At 40.0% G+C, this 14,715-nt stretch overlaps 1 protein-coding gene and 1 long non-coding RNA gene across 28 annotated transcripts in view; one reads left to right on the forward strand and one right to left on the reverse strand.

Annotated features, from left to right (window-relative positions):
• Window positions 1-565, reverse strand: part of LOC138919598 (uncharacterized) — a 36,297-nt gene extending 35,732 nt beyond the window's left edge. Inside the window, exon 1 of one of the 3 annotated variants that reach the window (XR_011429898.1) lies at window positions 59-565. This is a non-coding gene — a long non-coding RNA (uncharacterized lncRNA). The remainder of the gene's footprint in view (window positions 1-58) is intronic. The other 2 variants (XR_011429900.1, XR_011429899.1) reach the window with 2 other exon arrangements.
• CARMIL1 (capping protein regulator and myosin 1 linker 1) overlaps window positions 1-14,715 on the forward strand; it is a 312,491-nt gene that overhangs the window by 259,060 nt on the left and 38,716 nt on the right. The window lies entirely within an intron of this gene.

Consider the following 14,715-nt stretch of genomic DNA (forward strand, 5'->3'; position numbering starts at 1 on the left):
TGGCCTTGTCATTGACCTTCATTAAAGGCCACTTTAATATCCCTATAAAACTTCTTACCGTATCTGCTCTTTATACTTTTTGTCCCACTGTTGTGATCACTGTTCACTTTATCCCAAGATGCCTTTGTTACACATATGTGCAGAAGAAATTGCAGGTCTTTATCAAGGGGAGTGGAGGTTCTGAGCTGCTAGTTTGCTCTGTATCACGTAGACACGACGAATTGCTCTGTGGCCTTTACCTGACTTTTCTATCATCACTTAAGAGACTCAGAGCTGACTGTGTACTTGACCCATAAAAGTGTTTAGGGCCTAAAGAAGTAGAGTTTGTTGGATTCAGCCTTAGTTCTGGCTTCATTATTTTCTTCTTTATCCTAGTTTACTCATTTTTTAAAAATCTTGCTGTTCTAAATGGGCCTCAGCTCATTTTTGGACTGAGGTGGTAACACATTAACACAATGAGATGTTAGAGATAATAGGAAGTGCTCTGTTAGAGGTGTGCAGATTGCTATGGAAGCACAGAGAAGGGGCGCCCAGGCCAGCCTTGGGGAGGGGTATTGTCAAGGAAGGCTTCGTGGAGGAAGGTTCTAAGCGTCATGCCTGGCACATAGTAGGCCCTTAGTAACTATTGGTACAATGAGAGATGGCATATGAAAGAGAAGGTAGCTGGAGGAAAATGAGTAAGTAAATTTAGCAGACAGAGGAGCATGTATAGAGGCTCGGAGTGAGGAGAGAACGTGGCAGTTTGAGGAACATTATAGTATTATGGTCTGTATTATGATCTGACAGAAATAAAGAGAGAGATGAAGTCAAAAGGCTGGAGGCCCTATCACAATGAGCCTTGTAGATCTCACTAAAGGTTTGTTTCTATATTGTTTGTTTATTTTTAAGGCAACAAGGTGTCCACTGAAGGTGAGGAATGTGGGAGAAGGGGCAGACAATAGTGATTTCGTTTTGGACATGATGAGGTTGAGGTGCTTGCAAAGCCCTGATTAAGATGTCCAGTAGGGAATTGTAGACGTGCCCTGGGGCTCAGTAGCCAGGTCTGAGTTGGTAGTCAGCCACACACAGCCCCAGTACAGATGGGCTCCCTAGACTTCCTTCCCTGAAATGATCACTGCGTCTTCAACTCTGTAAGCACTTTTCTTTTTCTGCATTCGCGACACTTATCTCAAGTTACCGTGAGCTACAGACTTGTATATTCAACTTTCTACTTGACATCTCAATTAGATGTCCAACAGATATCTCAAACTTAGTGCATCCAAAACAGAATTGTTGATTTCCCCCATCTTCCCTACCCAAGTGTTCACCATCCCAATAGAGATCCCAAGAGAGAATAGCCTTTTATTCTACCCATTTATTCCTATCTCTACCAGTCAGCCTCAATCTCTCCCTTCCCATTACCATCCATATCCACTTCTGTCCCTCATCGTAGCCACCCTTGGTTCTTGCCTGAATTCCTGAAACAGGCTTGTGGCTCACACTCCTGCCTTCACTCTTGCCTCTCTAGTCAATCCTCTACTCAGTCATCAGGACACAGATCAGGGTCTGAGGTGTCAAACCTTGTGATAGCTTCCCATTGCAGCCAGAATAAGTGTAGTTTGTTCCTCTTAGTCTACAAGGTCCTGTGTGATCTTGGCCCTGCCTCTCTCTCCATCCTGTTCTACTCTCTCTTTCGTTCACTTCCTTCCAGCCACAGCGGCCTTATTGCTTTTCTCTAGAACTTGCCACAGCTCCCATCTCAGCTATTGTTCCCTCAGCTTGGCAGACTCTTCACCACATCTTCCCACAGCTACCTTCTTCCCACTGTTCAAGTTTTAACTCAAATGTCTGTTTCTCAGAAGTTTTTTTGACCCTCCTATAAGGAAGCCCTCCAGTGTCTCTACCATCTTGTCCTATTTTATCTTCATAGCACTTATCAGTACTTGAAGGGAACTTGTTTACTCATGTAAGTACTTTTTACCCATCTCCCCACACTGGCATATAAGCTCCTAGAGGAGCCTGGAGACTTAGACTTTGCTGTTGACCACATATCCCAGTATCTAATGCCCAGTGCCTGGCACGTGATAATCGCTTAGTAAATTTTGTTTAATGTCTTGGCTTTGTACTATAGTTACTTGCTTGGCTCTACTTTCCTATTAGATTCTATGCTCCTCAAGGGTACAGCAGTTATATCTTACTGATTTCTATATAGCTAATGCCATCAATAAATGTCAGGAACAGATTTCTCTGGGAACTCTAGAAAGTAATTCTTTTCATGAAAAGGCTCTTATCTTTAAACATATGAGGTTCAATTAATGAGAACATTATGGGTTATGTCCTCAGTGATCCAAGCTCTCAGCAAGTTGAATAGGAAAAAAGGAGAAAAACCAACCACCCACTGGGTGACATGCACTGTGACCTGTTCTTTCTCCTGGTAGCCATGTGTGGTAGTTGTTTTAATCCATTTTTCAGATGAGAATCTCAGAGCTCACAGATGTTAACACACTTGCCCCATATCACACTGCTAGTTAGGGAGTGGCCAGAGCTGGGGCCTCAACTCCAAATGATCCAGTTTCCAAGCCAGTACCCACTCTGCTGGATCCCCGGTCTTCAGGCTGGCCCAGGTCACTGGGAGGGAAAGCCGGGCGAAGGTTGGGGTGGGAATGAGCCTTTGCATGGAGAGTTTGAGTGTGAGTTTGGTGGGTGGTGTCTTTAGGACTGCAGGCTAATTCTGTCCTTACGGGGTTTTACTTTTCCTCCCAGTGGACTCAGCGAGATTCCAACCTATGGTAGCAAATCCACATCTCTTCGAATTATGGGGCAAATGATGGCTTGAGTTGTAGGTGTTTGGACTGATCGGAGCAAGCAGCAGAAAGACCCAGGATGGAGGGCTCTCTGCCTCTAAAAGCTGCTCGTACAGAGAACATTTGTGGTCATTGGAGAATATGTGTGGTCATTCCAAACTCAGTCCTGCTTAATCAGGCTGTGCACTTGCCCTGACTTTTAATTTGACGGTTTTCCTTCATGCCGGATAGAATTTGAAGTTTAACCAAGTGTCTCCTGGAAGTAAAGGCTTACTGAGGAGGGAACAAGTGGCGTCAATAACTTGGGCTGACATTTGGGAATGACCGAAAGAAGTGACCTAAAACGGAGGTGGATGAAGAAAGGAAAGTGGTGCTTTTCTGATGCTTTTGTCCGTCTCAGTCAAATTTGGTTGGACTCGATAGCCTAAGTGATTCAATCTTAATCTCTAATTATACCACTTATAGTTTAGAAACACTCATTGGAGTTGGGATATATTAATCTTCAGCTCAAGTGTAGAAATGCAGAGAGGAAAGCTGTTGGCCTCTCCAAATTCTCGGTTTCTCTTATGTGCCTCAAAGGAAACCACTATCACTGCTAGAACTTGATATCTAAGGATTTTCCACCTCTCAGGACTGAGGCCAACCCTCTGTTCCTATTTGTTAGCCTATTCCCTAACAAAATCGAAATATAAAGTAAAAATGGCTTTTAGCTTTGGCCTTTGATGGCTGAAGAAAATCATACTGACTTTCATGCTGAAAACCATACTTGGAAACTAGACCAAAAAATTACTTCCATGCTCCAGATATAACTGTATTTCTTTTATATGTTTTAGTTTACTTATGTAACTATATATATATATATATATATATATATATATATATATATAGGATTTGTATATTTTCTACCTTCTTTGAGAAACTAGGTGGCATATTTAATAATTAATAAAATAAAAAATAAAACTGTAAAGCGAGGTGAATGGAGTTAATAGAAGAAAACTGAGGCAGTTATGCTATAGCAAAGTTCAGGGCCTGTCCCCCTGCTCCCACTGTGTGGTCCTCTGTTCTGCTTGTTGGGTAAGGGTGGAAACTTAACCTCAGGAATTAGTGCTGCAAGCTTTAGGACCTCACATCTGATTATCAAAATTGACATATGTGGTCATTTCGCTTGTCCAGACAGAATACCTTCTAACCAGAGCTGAGCTGTAGGATGGGTCCCTACAAAGACAAGTGAGGATTTTCCTCTGGAGGCAGCTTCAAATCCACATTAGCCTTTGAGCATGCGCTCAACTGAAATCCCCAAATGCCATACCCAATTCAGCATGGCCAAAATGGCCTTTCCGTGAAGAAGATTTCAGAGCGTTCTCTATCATGGCCATAGCAAAACCTCAGAAATGCTTCTAGTTGTGTGTTCTGTGGCCTCCACTCCTTGGGTAACGGAATGAATTGACCACCTGTGTGCAGTTGATGTTGAAACCTTAAATGTTGGAGAATGTCGAGTCAGTGAAAGGCATAGGGTTTGTTGTAGTTAATATTAAGTCAGGACAACAAATAGAGACTGTACCCGTAGGCTCTGAAACCATTTTTCTTTGGTTATAGTATACCACAGCGGCATATAAGACGTGTGCTTGATAGACGCTTGATTCAACTTTCCACTATAGCTTGGCTGCAAATAGTTGATTCAACTTAAAATGAAATCAAAGCTAATTAAAAAAAATCAAAAGTGGCAAACGATATTGCATTGTTTTTTTACAGATCTCTTCGTACGTAAAACGATGGGTTAATAAGAATGATGATCTAAAGTTACGGGCAAATAACTATCAAAATCATGGATCTGTAATTTAGAGAGCAGTGTCTTGGGAATCAATTCTCTTTGGAGAATCTCACTTAAGGATCCATTCAGAAGGGGTGTTATTCAAAAGGAGTTCAACTGGACCTGACAAAGATCTTGGCTTCCAAGCCAGAACAGGTTTTACAGAGTTTGGGTGCTAAGCCATCTTCACCTGAAGTTCTATTTGAGATTGAAGGGTTAGGATAAGAAGTTTTAAGACTCAATGTTAGAAAAGCATGGGGATCCAGGAGATCCAGTGAGAACCAGGCCTCCTGACTACTGACGGATTACTGCAGCCCTCCAACCTCCAAACAGAATCCTAAGTCATGAGGCCCTTTAACCACCATCCATTCTTTTTACCTGGCACCATTTGAGTTCACTTGACTCAAGTTTTTTTAAAGCAGTAATGCAAATTGTTAGAGGATTTAATTTGATTTGTGATGGTGGTGATAGTGTTAACTATTAATTTTGTCATCTTTATGGAGCTTATATTCTATGGACAGAGCAAATATGTTACATTAAGCATTTTAGGCTTATTTTGATCATTCATCTTGTCACTGAACCATGACGTCCATTCTGAAGGAGAGTATGTAAATCTCCCGACCTCCTCATTCTTGTGTGGGCTTTCCAAAGATCTAGTCTTAAAATATCTCGGTATAATACTCAGTGGGGTTTTCTCCCATTATTCATTCTTTTACAGTAAAGAAAATGTTAAAATGTGGGGCTGGCCCCGTGGCTGAGTGGTTAAGTTTGCACGCTCTGCGTCGGCAGCCTAGGGTTTCACCAGTTCAAATCCTGGGCATGGACATGGCACCACTCATCAAGCCATGCTGAGGTGGCGTCCCACATCCCACAACTGGAAGGACCCACAACCGAAAATGCACAACTGTGTACCAGGGGGCTTTGGGGAGAAAAAGGAAAAATAAAACCTTTAAAAAAAAGAAAGAAAATGTTAAAATGTTATTCAACTTCTTATGACTATTGGAATAACATTATGCTTAATAGGGCATAAAGTGGTTAAAGAATGTTCCCACTTTCTGTTTTATTGTAATGCTACAAGGGGCACATACCTTGTGTTAATAAGCATCATGCTTCTGTGCCCAGCAGCACTAACACATGCTCTCCAGGTAAGATGTTTGCTTGAAATTGGTACCAGGCAGTTTTATTCTTTGGACGGCTCTTAAGAAAAATGTATTAAATTGTGTCTGCTTTTCAAAGAGAACATTCAAGGGTGAAATTTTACTTTCCCATCAGTTACAAGTTGAGTTAAAATGAATAAAAAGCGAGCTGTTTCTTGTTTCCTGGAAAAAACATAACAAAGTTAGGAAGGTAAAGATTTTATTTTCTTGCATCAAAAAAAAATTGGGCAGATCTGGAAAATAAGGAAACAAATCATGTTCCTTTAAAAATAGTCCTCTCCTGTGATCTTCACAATAGTCTCTCGTCAGTGCTGCTCCCTGAATGTTTTTGTTTTAACATCATGATGCCACTTTAACTTTGATATGAAATGAGACTCTGGATATAAAAGTTAATGAGTGTGATGTGAATAGCTGGATTTAATGTTGTGTTCAGTGGGAAATATGGCACCTCACTAAATCTCCACAGATTGTGCCCCCTTTTGTTCATCGATTTATTGCAGCTCTCAGAGTTATGGCTTCCCCATACCTACTCGTCCTAGATGTTAAAGGTTGTTGATGTCCGACAGTTATCGTAGAAAGGATTAGGCATCTCTTCTTCTCAGATTTATACTGCCTCATACTTTAAAAAATTGAAATGCATAAAAATTACTTTTTAAACTACAGCTGTGATAATACTGTTTGCTTAGATATTTCAGGGTGTAAATCAATTAAGAATGACTGAGTTTCAGTTCCCCTTGAGCATTGACTAAGCTGAAAATCTAGTAGAAGATATTTAATTTTTATAACTTAGTTCATTAAACAGGGATCACCCATATCCGTTTTAAAAGTGCACAGAAGAGGACAAGCTGAGCCTAGGACATCTTGTATCAAAAATCAAGGATTGGCTTTAAATCCAATAGGATCATTTCAAAGATAGAAAATCCAGATTGAAATGGCTTCCACTGGGACGCTCTGAGCACCAAAAAGAATAATGATAGTAATAGTTTTTGATACATTGAATTAATTTTTAAAAATCCATGAGTCTATATTAATACTAAAAAAATAAGAGAGGAGGATACAGAGGATTTAAAGAAGGGACCGTTGATTTTTAAAGACGTCTAATAAATGTGGGAATAATGAAAAGAAGTAGAAAGTTACAATTTTGTAGCTCCCATTATATTCATTCATTCAGGCAAGTATTGTCAGTGGTTTTATAAAAATGGGCTCATTCACATGGACTAAAAATAGCACCTCATAGAGTTATTAGTAACTACCAAAGGAAAAAAATGTCTTTACAATGGAGAAATTGGGAAGTCCCCACCCTAATTGATTAAATTTAGTGTCACCAACAGTGGAACATCCTGACATGAGTGCCACCTGCTGCGATTCAGTCATCACTTCGCAGCATCACCCATGTGGCGTTCGTGCTAAAAATGGTTCATCCGAATCATAAGGAGGCAACCAGACAGATATAGAATGTGGGACAGTCTGTGAAACATTGGCCTGAATTCTTCAAGAAAGTCAGTATCATGAAAAGAAAGGTAGGATTCGGGGTGGAGGAAGAAGGGTGTGCTGGGTAACAGGCTAGAGAGACATAACCATGTAACATGGGTGAATTCTCCTTTAGATCCTGGGTCCAGGAAGAGGAGGCAGGAGTGTTACAAGACATTTGAGGGACAATTGGGGAAATCGGAATATAGACCATAAAATGTACATAGATATTACGTAATTGCTATTTTGTTAGGGGTGGTAATCATATATAGTTATGTAGGAGAATGTAATTTTTAGGATAGCCATGCAGAAGTATTTAAAGGTGAAATGTCAAGATGTCAACAACTTTTAAATGATTCAACCAAAAATTTGTATGTGCATGTATGTGTGTGTGAGAGACAGAGAATGAGAATGGAGGAATTTCCTATAATGTGACAAAATGTTAATAATTAGAGAATCTACATGAAAAGTATACTTGTATTTATTATATTATCCTTGCGCTTTATTTATTTATTTTGGTAAATTTGAAAATGTTTAGAATAAATAGCCGGGAGAGAAAGATAGGTGTGGGCATTTGAAGAGGTTATTGGGTAAAGAGCTGGACACCACCAGCATCCACAGGAAGTTCCAGGGTCCAAAGAAAGTTTTTTTTTAATCAGTCCAACATCAAATGGGAAAAATAAGGACAACAGAGAAAATTTTTCATGAAAATGTATCTAATTTAAAGGACTGTTCTTTATAATAGATCGTGTCCTTCTTTTTTATCTTTGTGCCTAAATTTCCTTTATGGAAATGATGGTTGTAGTAGCGACAAATTTTCTTTTTAAACAAGTCTATAAAATCCGAGGGTGGGGAGAGCACTGGATTAAAGCAGTGGTTCACTTCACTCATTTATTCACTAAACGGTTGTTGATGCTCACTATCTGTCAAGCTCTCACCAGGCTTTGGGACTCTGGAGGTGAACAAAACAGAACCCAGAGATAGTCACCTTGTCTCCCCTTGGGGATGCCTGGAGACATGGGGTGGGGAGGGGTACCTAAAGGAAACCTTCTGAGTGAGTCTGTGGGCATTCCCATATTTTAGCTAAATTAGTCCCATTTATCTTCTTCTTCTTGTTCTTTTTTTTTCTTTTTTCTTTCTTTTTGGTGAGGAAGATTGGCCCTGAGCTAACATCTATTGCCAATCTTCCTCTATTTTGTAAGTGGGACACCACCACAGCATGGCTTGATGAGTGGTGTATAGGTCTGTGCCTGGGATCCGAACCCACGAACCCCAGGCTGCCAAAGCAGAGCACGGGAACTTAACCACTACACCACTGGGCAGGCCAGCCAGCCCCCTGTTATGTACTTTTGAGACAGTGCTTAAGATGTTTCAAAAAGAATTCTACTCTATATTTAAAAGAAAAAACTTGAAAAAAATCACTGGGTTTTGTGATAAAGAATCCTGTAGCAAATGTTCTGGGTTATTAACTTGTGTTTTTTGGGGGTGTTTTTGAGGAAGATTAGCCCTGAGCTAACTACTGCCAGTCCTCCTCTTTTTTGCTGAGGAAGCCTGGCCCTGAGCTAACATTTCCTTTTTTTTTAATTTTTAATTTTTTGAGGAAGATTAGCCCTGAGCTAACATCTGCTGCCAATCCTCCTCTTTTTGCTGAGGGAGACTGACCCTGAGCTAACATCTGTGCCCATCTTCCTCTACTTTATATGTGGGATGCCTACCACAGCATGGCGTGCCAAGTGGTGCCATGTCCCCACCTGGGATTCGAACCGGCAAACCCTGGGCCGCCGAGAAGTGGAACGTGCGAACTTAACTGCTGCGCCACCGGGCTGGCCCCCTGGGCTATTAACTTGTAAAAAGACTTTATCTCTGCCTGAGCACCTCCTGTTTCTGTTCTAAACTCATTTATGAAAGTGAGTATGCTTGCCTAAGCGACCGTCTGAAATTCTTGTAGGTGTGATGAGGTGGGAGTCAAACAGCCCCTCTGCAGTCTTGGGCAGATTTGCCTAAATTGCTGTACTTGGAGGTAAACCCCCTCATTTCCTTATTTTTCTAGCTAAATGGCTTTTTTCCCTCACCCAATCTGGTTTCTGAACGTCAAGTCTCTATCTCTGTGCCTTTATTAAAAGGAGGTGCTTGGGCCGGCCCCATGGCGCAGCGGTTAAGTTCACATGTTCTGCTTCATCGGCCCGGGGTTTGCCAGCCCAGATACCGGGTGTGGACCTATGCAAGCCATGCTGTGGTAGGCGTCCCACATATAAAGCAGAGGAAGATGGGCACGGATGTTAGCTCAGGGCCAGTCTCCCTCAGCAAAAAGAGGAGGATTGGCAGATGTTAGCTCAGGGCTAATCTTCCTCAAAAAAATAAAAATTAAAAAAAAGGAAATGCTAAAATGGCTGGCAAAACATTTGAGTATTTATGATAAATAGAGTGAACCCCAGGAAGGTTCACATTAAATTTTTAAAAATCCCTCACCTGTGAGTTTTGTGGTAAAGAAAATGAAGATGGTAGATGTGGTACCGAGTTTTTGTTTTAACTTGGTTTCTTAGGCTCTGGAAGACGATATGTGTCTCCTTGATGTTGAGATGGCAGCTGTTCTTGAAAACCTCAGGGCAGTAATAATGCTCGTAAAACACTTCACACACAAACAACCCTGAGTTACTTTAAGAATCTTTAAAATTTCTTCATATGTGCTATAGTAGATTGGTTTCCCACCTCCTAAATGTTATGGTCAGATCGGTCCCTTTGTCATTGTTACCCATCAGAAGGTGGCCACTGTAGTGGTAGTATTTGGTCATTTAGAGGAGCTTCTATTAGGGTGTCTGCAAACTAAGTCCAGATCATCAGCAAGCACCAAGTGACCAGAGTGAGTGCTTTAAGTGTTCTTAAATAGGTGTTTTGGAGAGCTCTTAAGAAATTACAAAAACACCAAAAAAATCCAGATACCTGTGTTCCCACCAACCTGAACAGACAACCATTAACACATTAGTGTCTTTGTTTTGCCAGTGTGTTTTTTTTTCTTTCTCCTTCTTCTCCCCAAATCCCCCCAGTTCATAGTTGTATATTTTAGTTGTGAATCCTAGTTGTGGCATGTGGGACGCCGCCTCAGTGTGGCCTGACCAGCAGTGCCATGTCCGCGCCCAGGATCCGAACCAGCAAAACCCTGGGCCACCGAAGTGGAGCACACAAACTCAACCACTCGGCCACGGGGCTAGCCCCTTGCCAGTGGTTTTTTTTTTTTTTTTTTTTTTTTAACACCAATTTATAAACACTAAGTGTGCAGGGACCTCATCTCTTATTCACTGCCCTGCCCATCCCCCTTCTCCAAGAGTGCCCACTGCACAAGGTGCTCAAGAAATATTCATTGAATCTTAAAATCATGTAAAACTTTACTGATAAAGCTGTAGCCTCATTTGATCACTACTGACAGTCTCCCTCTTGTCCGTGTTCCTCAGAGGGACCACTATCACGAGTTTATCGGACACTTCCTGTTCGTTTTGTATGTTCAAACATACATGTATTCATGACAGTATACTACAGCATTGTTTTGCATGTTTTAGAAGTTACATAAATAGCATCATACCATGTATATCTTTCTAAAAGTTGCTTTTTTCACTCCATATTTTCTTTTCAGATTTGTTCATGGTGCCATATATAGTTTTTTTTCCTTTTAACTACTTTTCCATCATTTGAATATACCCCATTTTATTTATCCATTCCTTATTTGAATGGCTTTTAGATTGTTCCTAACTTTTTGTGCTTATGAGTAGTCATCTCATGCATGCTCCCCTCCCCAAATAAAAAAATGATAATATTACTACTGCTTATAATCACTACCAATTATTGAAGCACTGTGAGGTCATTGATTGCCACTATGTGCCAAGCTCTGTGCTAAGCACTTTATATTCATTATCTTATTTAATCCTCACAACAATTTATTTTACAAAACTGGAAAAGTAGGTCTGACTTTACAAAAACATTGGGCAAAGTTCCACAACCCCTTAAGTGGAAGATCTAGATTCCAGCTCAGCTATTGGATGCCCACCCTTGAGCGTGAGATACAGTCTTGAGAGAGGATGACCTCTCTTCACTCATTACTCCCTCCCTCATCCTCATGGGGAGATGTTGAAGTCAATATGGTTAAAAGAGTTCCAAAAAGTGGGCAGAAGAAGTAGAAGAGTGAACTAATGATTTTCATTTTGTTGGAAAGTTAACTGTCTGTTGCCATGGTTTCCCTTCATAGGAGTGTTTTTTTGCTTGCCTGTCATTTTAGGAGTGGAACCAATTGAAGGTTTCCTCACTTTCACCTATAATGATCTGTAGGTGGATAATTGGGACAAAGTATTTGTCTTGTTGAATTAGCCTTTCACAAAGACAAGGGAGGTCTAAAAGTATCTATGGGACTTCACCATCAGCTGTACGTCTCTTCTGTGTGTATCCATAGTCACACCTTTAAGGAAGCTTTTGAGGGGATGTGTGTTAAGAGAGGGAGAGGAGTCTTTATTTTGGGCAATCCAGAAATATTTGAAAATGCATTATTACTTTTTATCTTTTCATTCAGCAAGGCTGTTTTCAACCTAATTTAATGTATCATAGTTGAAGAAAATTACCTAATAAAGTATGAAATGAGAAGTCTGGAGATTGAGACTTTTTCAGGACATTGCTCATAGAAGCCTTTCTGATAAGCAAATGACCCTGATCATGGTAACGGTGGTGTTGGTTATGGGGAATGCTTTTTACATATGTGCCCCCTTACCCCTCAAGAGACCTAAACTGTTTACGTTCACAAATTGAGGAGCCCTGTATTTTTATCCTGTTATATTTTGAGCAAAATTGGCACACAAAAAATAAGGAACTTGAAGGAAAAAAATGTCAGCCCCAGGGAGATGGAGCAGGTGGCCCTCCTCAGAGCATGTTTTCAGTAGCTTTGGAAAAGAATTCCCCAACCCCTCCATACTTTGCGTTCACAAAAGCTGACATTCTACAACTGGACGTCTTGTTTTTTGTTATGCTTTTTTAAAATTCTTTTGGAAATGTTCAGAATATTAAGATGCTCTAACAACTATAAATAATGATCAATAAGGTTTTTAGAATTATTTAATTAGAGATTTAATGTGAAAGGTAAGGTGACCTGAATTCCCACTAAGATATAAGCTATCATCAACATTTAATTACCCTGTGGGTAGATAACTGTGCTAGGTCCTGGCATCAGATCCTTTCCTGAAATGCTTTGATGACCGAGAAGGAGAGAGAATTCAAACTACTTCATCCTAAAGTGCAGTGGGGAGCATGGCATGATGTAAAAGACCCCTGGAAGGGATGCTTACACATGCCCATAGGTACACTGTCCCCACTTTTTGGCTGGGACTAGCCCTGTGGGGTTTGCTAATATCCATCCGGTGTCCTGTCCACCATATGCCTTTGGAGCTGATGATCCCATCCCCCAAATGGAGTTCATACCTTATGAGGCTGGTAGATGGCATTTTGTGCACCTTTAGCAAAAGAGGTAATATCTCTAAGAGTTTCTGCAATTTTCAAGCTGTAATTGTGCTTCTGCTTCTAAAAAGCTAGATTGTGTGCCTTAAGCTAATAATATTTTGGCCTCATTCTTGCCTTATTCCTTTGCTATGAAGGCTTTTTATGTAGCTTTTCTGTTTGTTTGTGAATGTGCCTCTCCCTCCCCTTTTCTGGTAATGCTGTTGCTTTATCTCTCTTCCATTCATATTTTTTTCCTTCCTTTTTGCTGCATGGAGACTCTCTGCTGTACAAGTGTAAGTATTTTTTGGTGGCTCTGCAGTTTCTGGCCGTATTAGTTTACCTTCTTGTGCTCCATTCGCTTCTGTGCTGCCTGGCTGGTCTCCCAGGAGACTGCAGTGTCGTCATGCATCTGTGGATCCTGAATGAAATAGGCAGCAATTTAGAGACAAGACTGGATTTTACAAGACGGTTCAGCTAGCAAAACAAGCCATGAATTTAAAATATCCCCAGCTGTGTTCCTGAAAGCAAGGAGAGTGTTGATGAAGAGAGTATAAACATTCAAGAGGGGAAAAGTCCTTATTCCCTTCATGTAAAAAAAAACAAAAAAGGACATGAATACTTAAGCTTCCAAGTTTTGTTTTTCTTTTTTTTTTTCTTACTGATTCTTGTCATATTACTTGTGTCCCAGAGTTATATAAATCGACATCATGATTCACTCCTTGTATTAGAAGAATTTTACTAATCTGCTTCATAACTGTTTGGGTTTTTTGTTTGTTTTATTTTTTTAACCTCATGGAAAAGAAAATTAATTAGGGATTCTTGAGCTTGGGGTGAGAGTGTTGTTTATTATTCTTTGGCAAACTTGATAAAATGAACAAGGAAACTACTCCATCCTATTTTTATGGTCATAGAAACATTTTAACTTGTTTTTTAAAAAATTGTGTGTCTAGGAGTTACATGATAAAAGTGAGTTTAACAGAAAAAATATTGTGTTGTTTGTAAGGTTCCAACGTTAGTCCTTAACTTGTGGTAAAAGTGGACATACCACTATTGAACTACATGGAGAGTAGTTTAAAATCCATTATAAAAATTGGATCAAATGAGGAAGATTTTTGATTAATGTAGACATTGTTCTGCTTTTGGATTCCTAGAGAATAAGAGCCATGCATTTCGTTCACACTGTCTGCCATGGTGGGGATGTATTGATGGTTTGTGATGTCAGGATGAGAAAGAAGTCTGTGTTTAGGGTTTTCTTTCTAAAGTTACATTTTTAAAGGGTTTATTTAACACATTGCTCCTTGTATTTCCTGAGGATGTGAGTATTGAAAATTGCTTCTTCTTACTCATAAAATGCATTCTTAAAGATAAAAAATGTTGTCTAGGCCTAAAGTAATAGTTGACGGTGTTAACCATGAGTTGATTTGTGGAAGGTCCATTTGGTGTGTGTACTTCTGCTTCAGTTGCTGACCCCCGTTCATCTGATGGGCCCTTTGTTATTTCTCTGAACAGAAAATACTTAGGCATTGACAAATTTTTAGGGAAGGTAAATGAGGGCTAAGAAACAGTCAGAAAATTAACCCTTTCATCTGGATACGAAAAGGGAAGAGAGTTAACAGTTCTAAAGAGGATGGTAAAGCCAGATTTTTTTTCCCAGGATGCAGTTCGTCTAACCAACAGCTGTGTGAAGGGGGAAGTGGGAGTGCATGTCAACCAGATTTCTAGAGAAACCAAGAATATTTGTTCCTAAATATATACTTACGTGGATAATCATAGATCATTCTTAAATTTCCCCTTGCTTTAGATGTAAATGTAATGGGATCATAGGAATAAAGAAGAAAAGAAAGAAGAAATTCTAAAGAAAAGAAAGAAAAATATGAGAGAATTCAGATTCATTTTTTTCTTTCCATTGTTAAACTCCATGAAAAGAGGATCGTAAAACAGTTCATCCATCCAAAGAAATGGTTAAAATTGGGTTGCTTTCTTAATACCAATTGTAGAAACTAGCCTGATTTCAGGTCCTGCC

The sequence above is a fragment of the Equus caballus genome, chromosome 20, assembly GCF_041296265.1.
Source record: "Equus caballus isolate H_3958 breed thoroughbred chromosome 20, TB-T2T, whole genome shotgun sequence".
Lineage (NCBI taxonomy): Eukaryota > Metazoa > Chordata > Mammalia > Perissodactyla > Equidae > Equus > Equus caballus.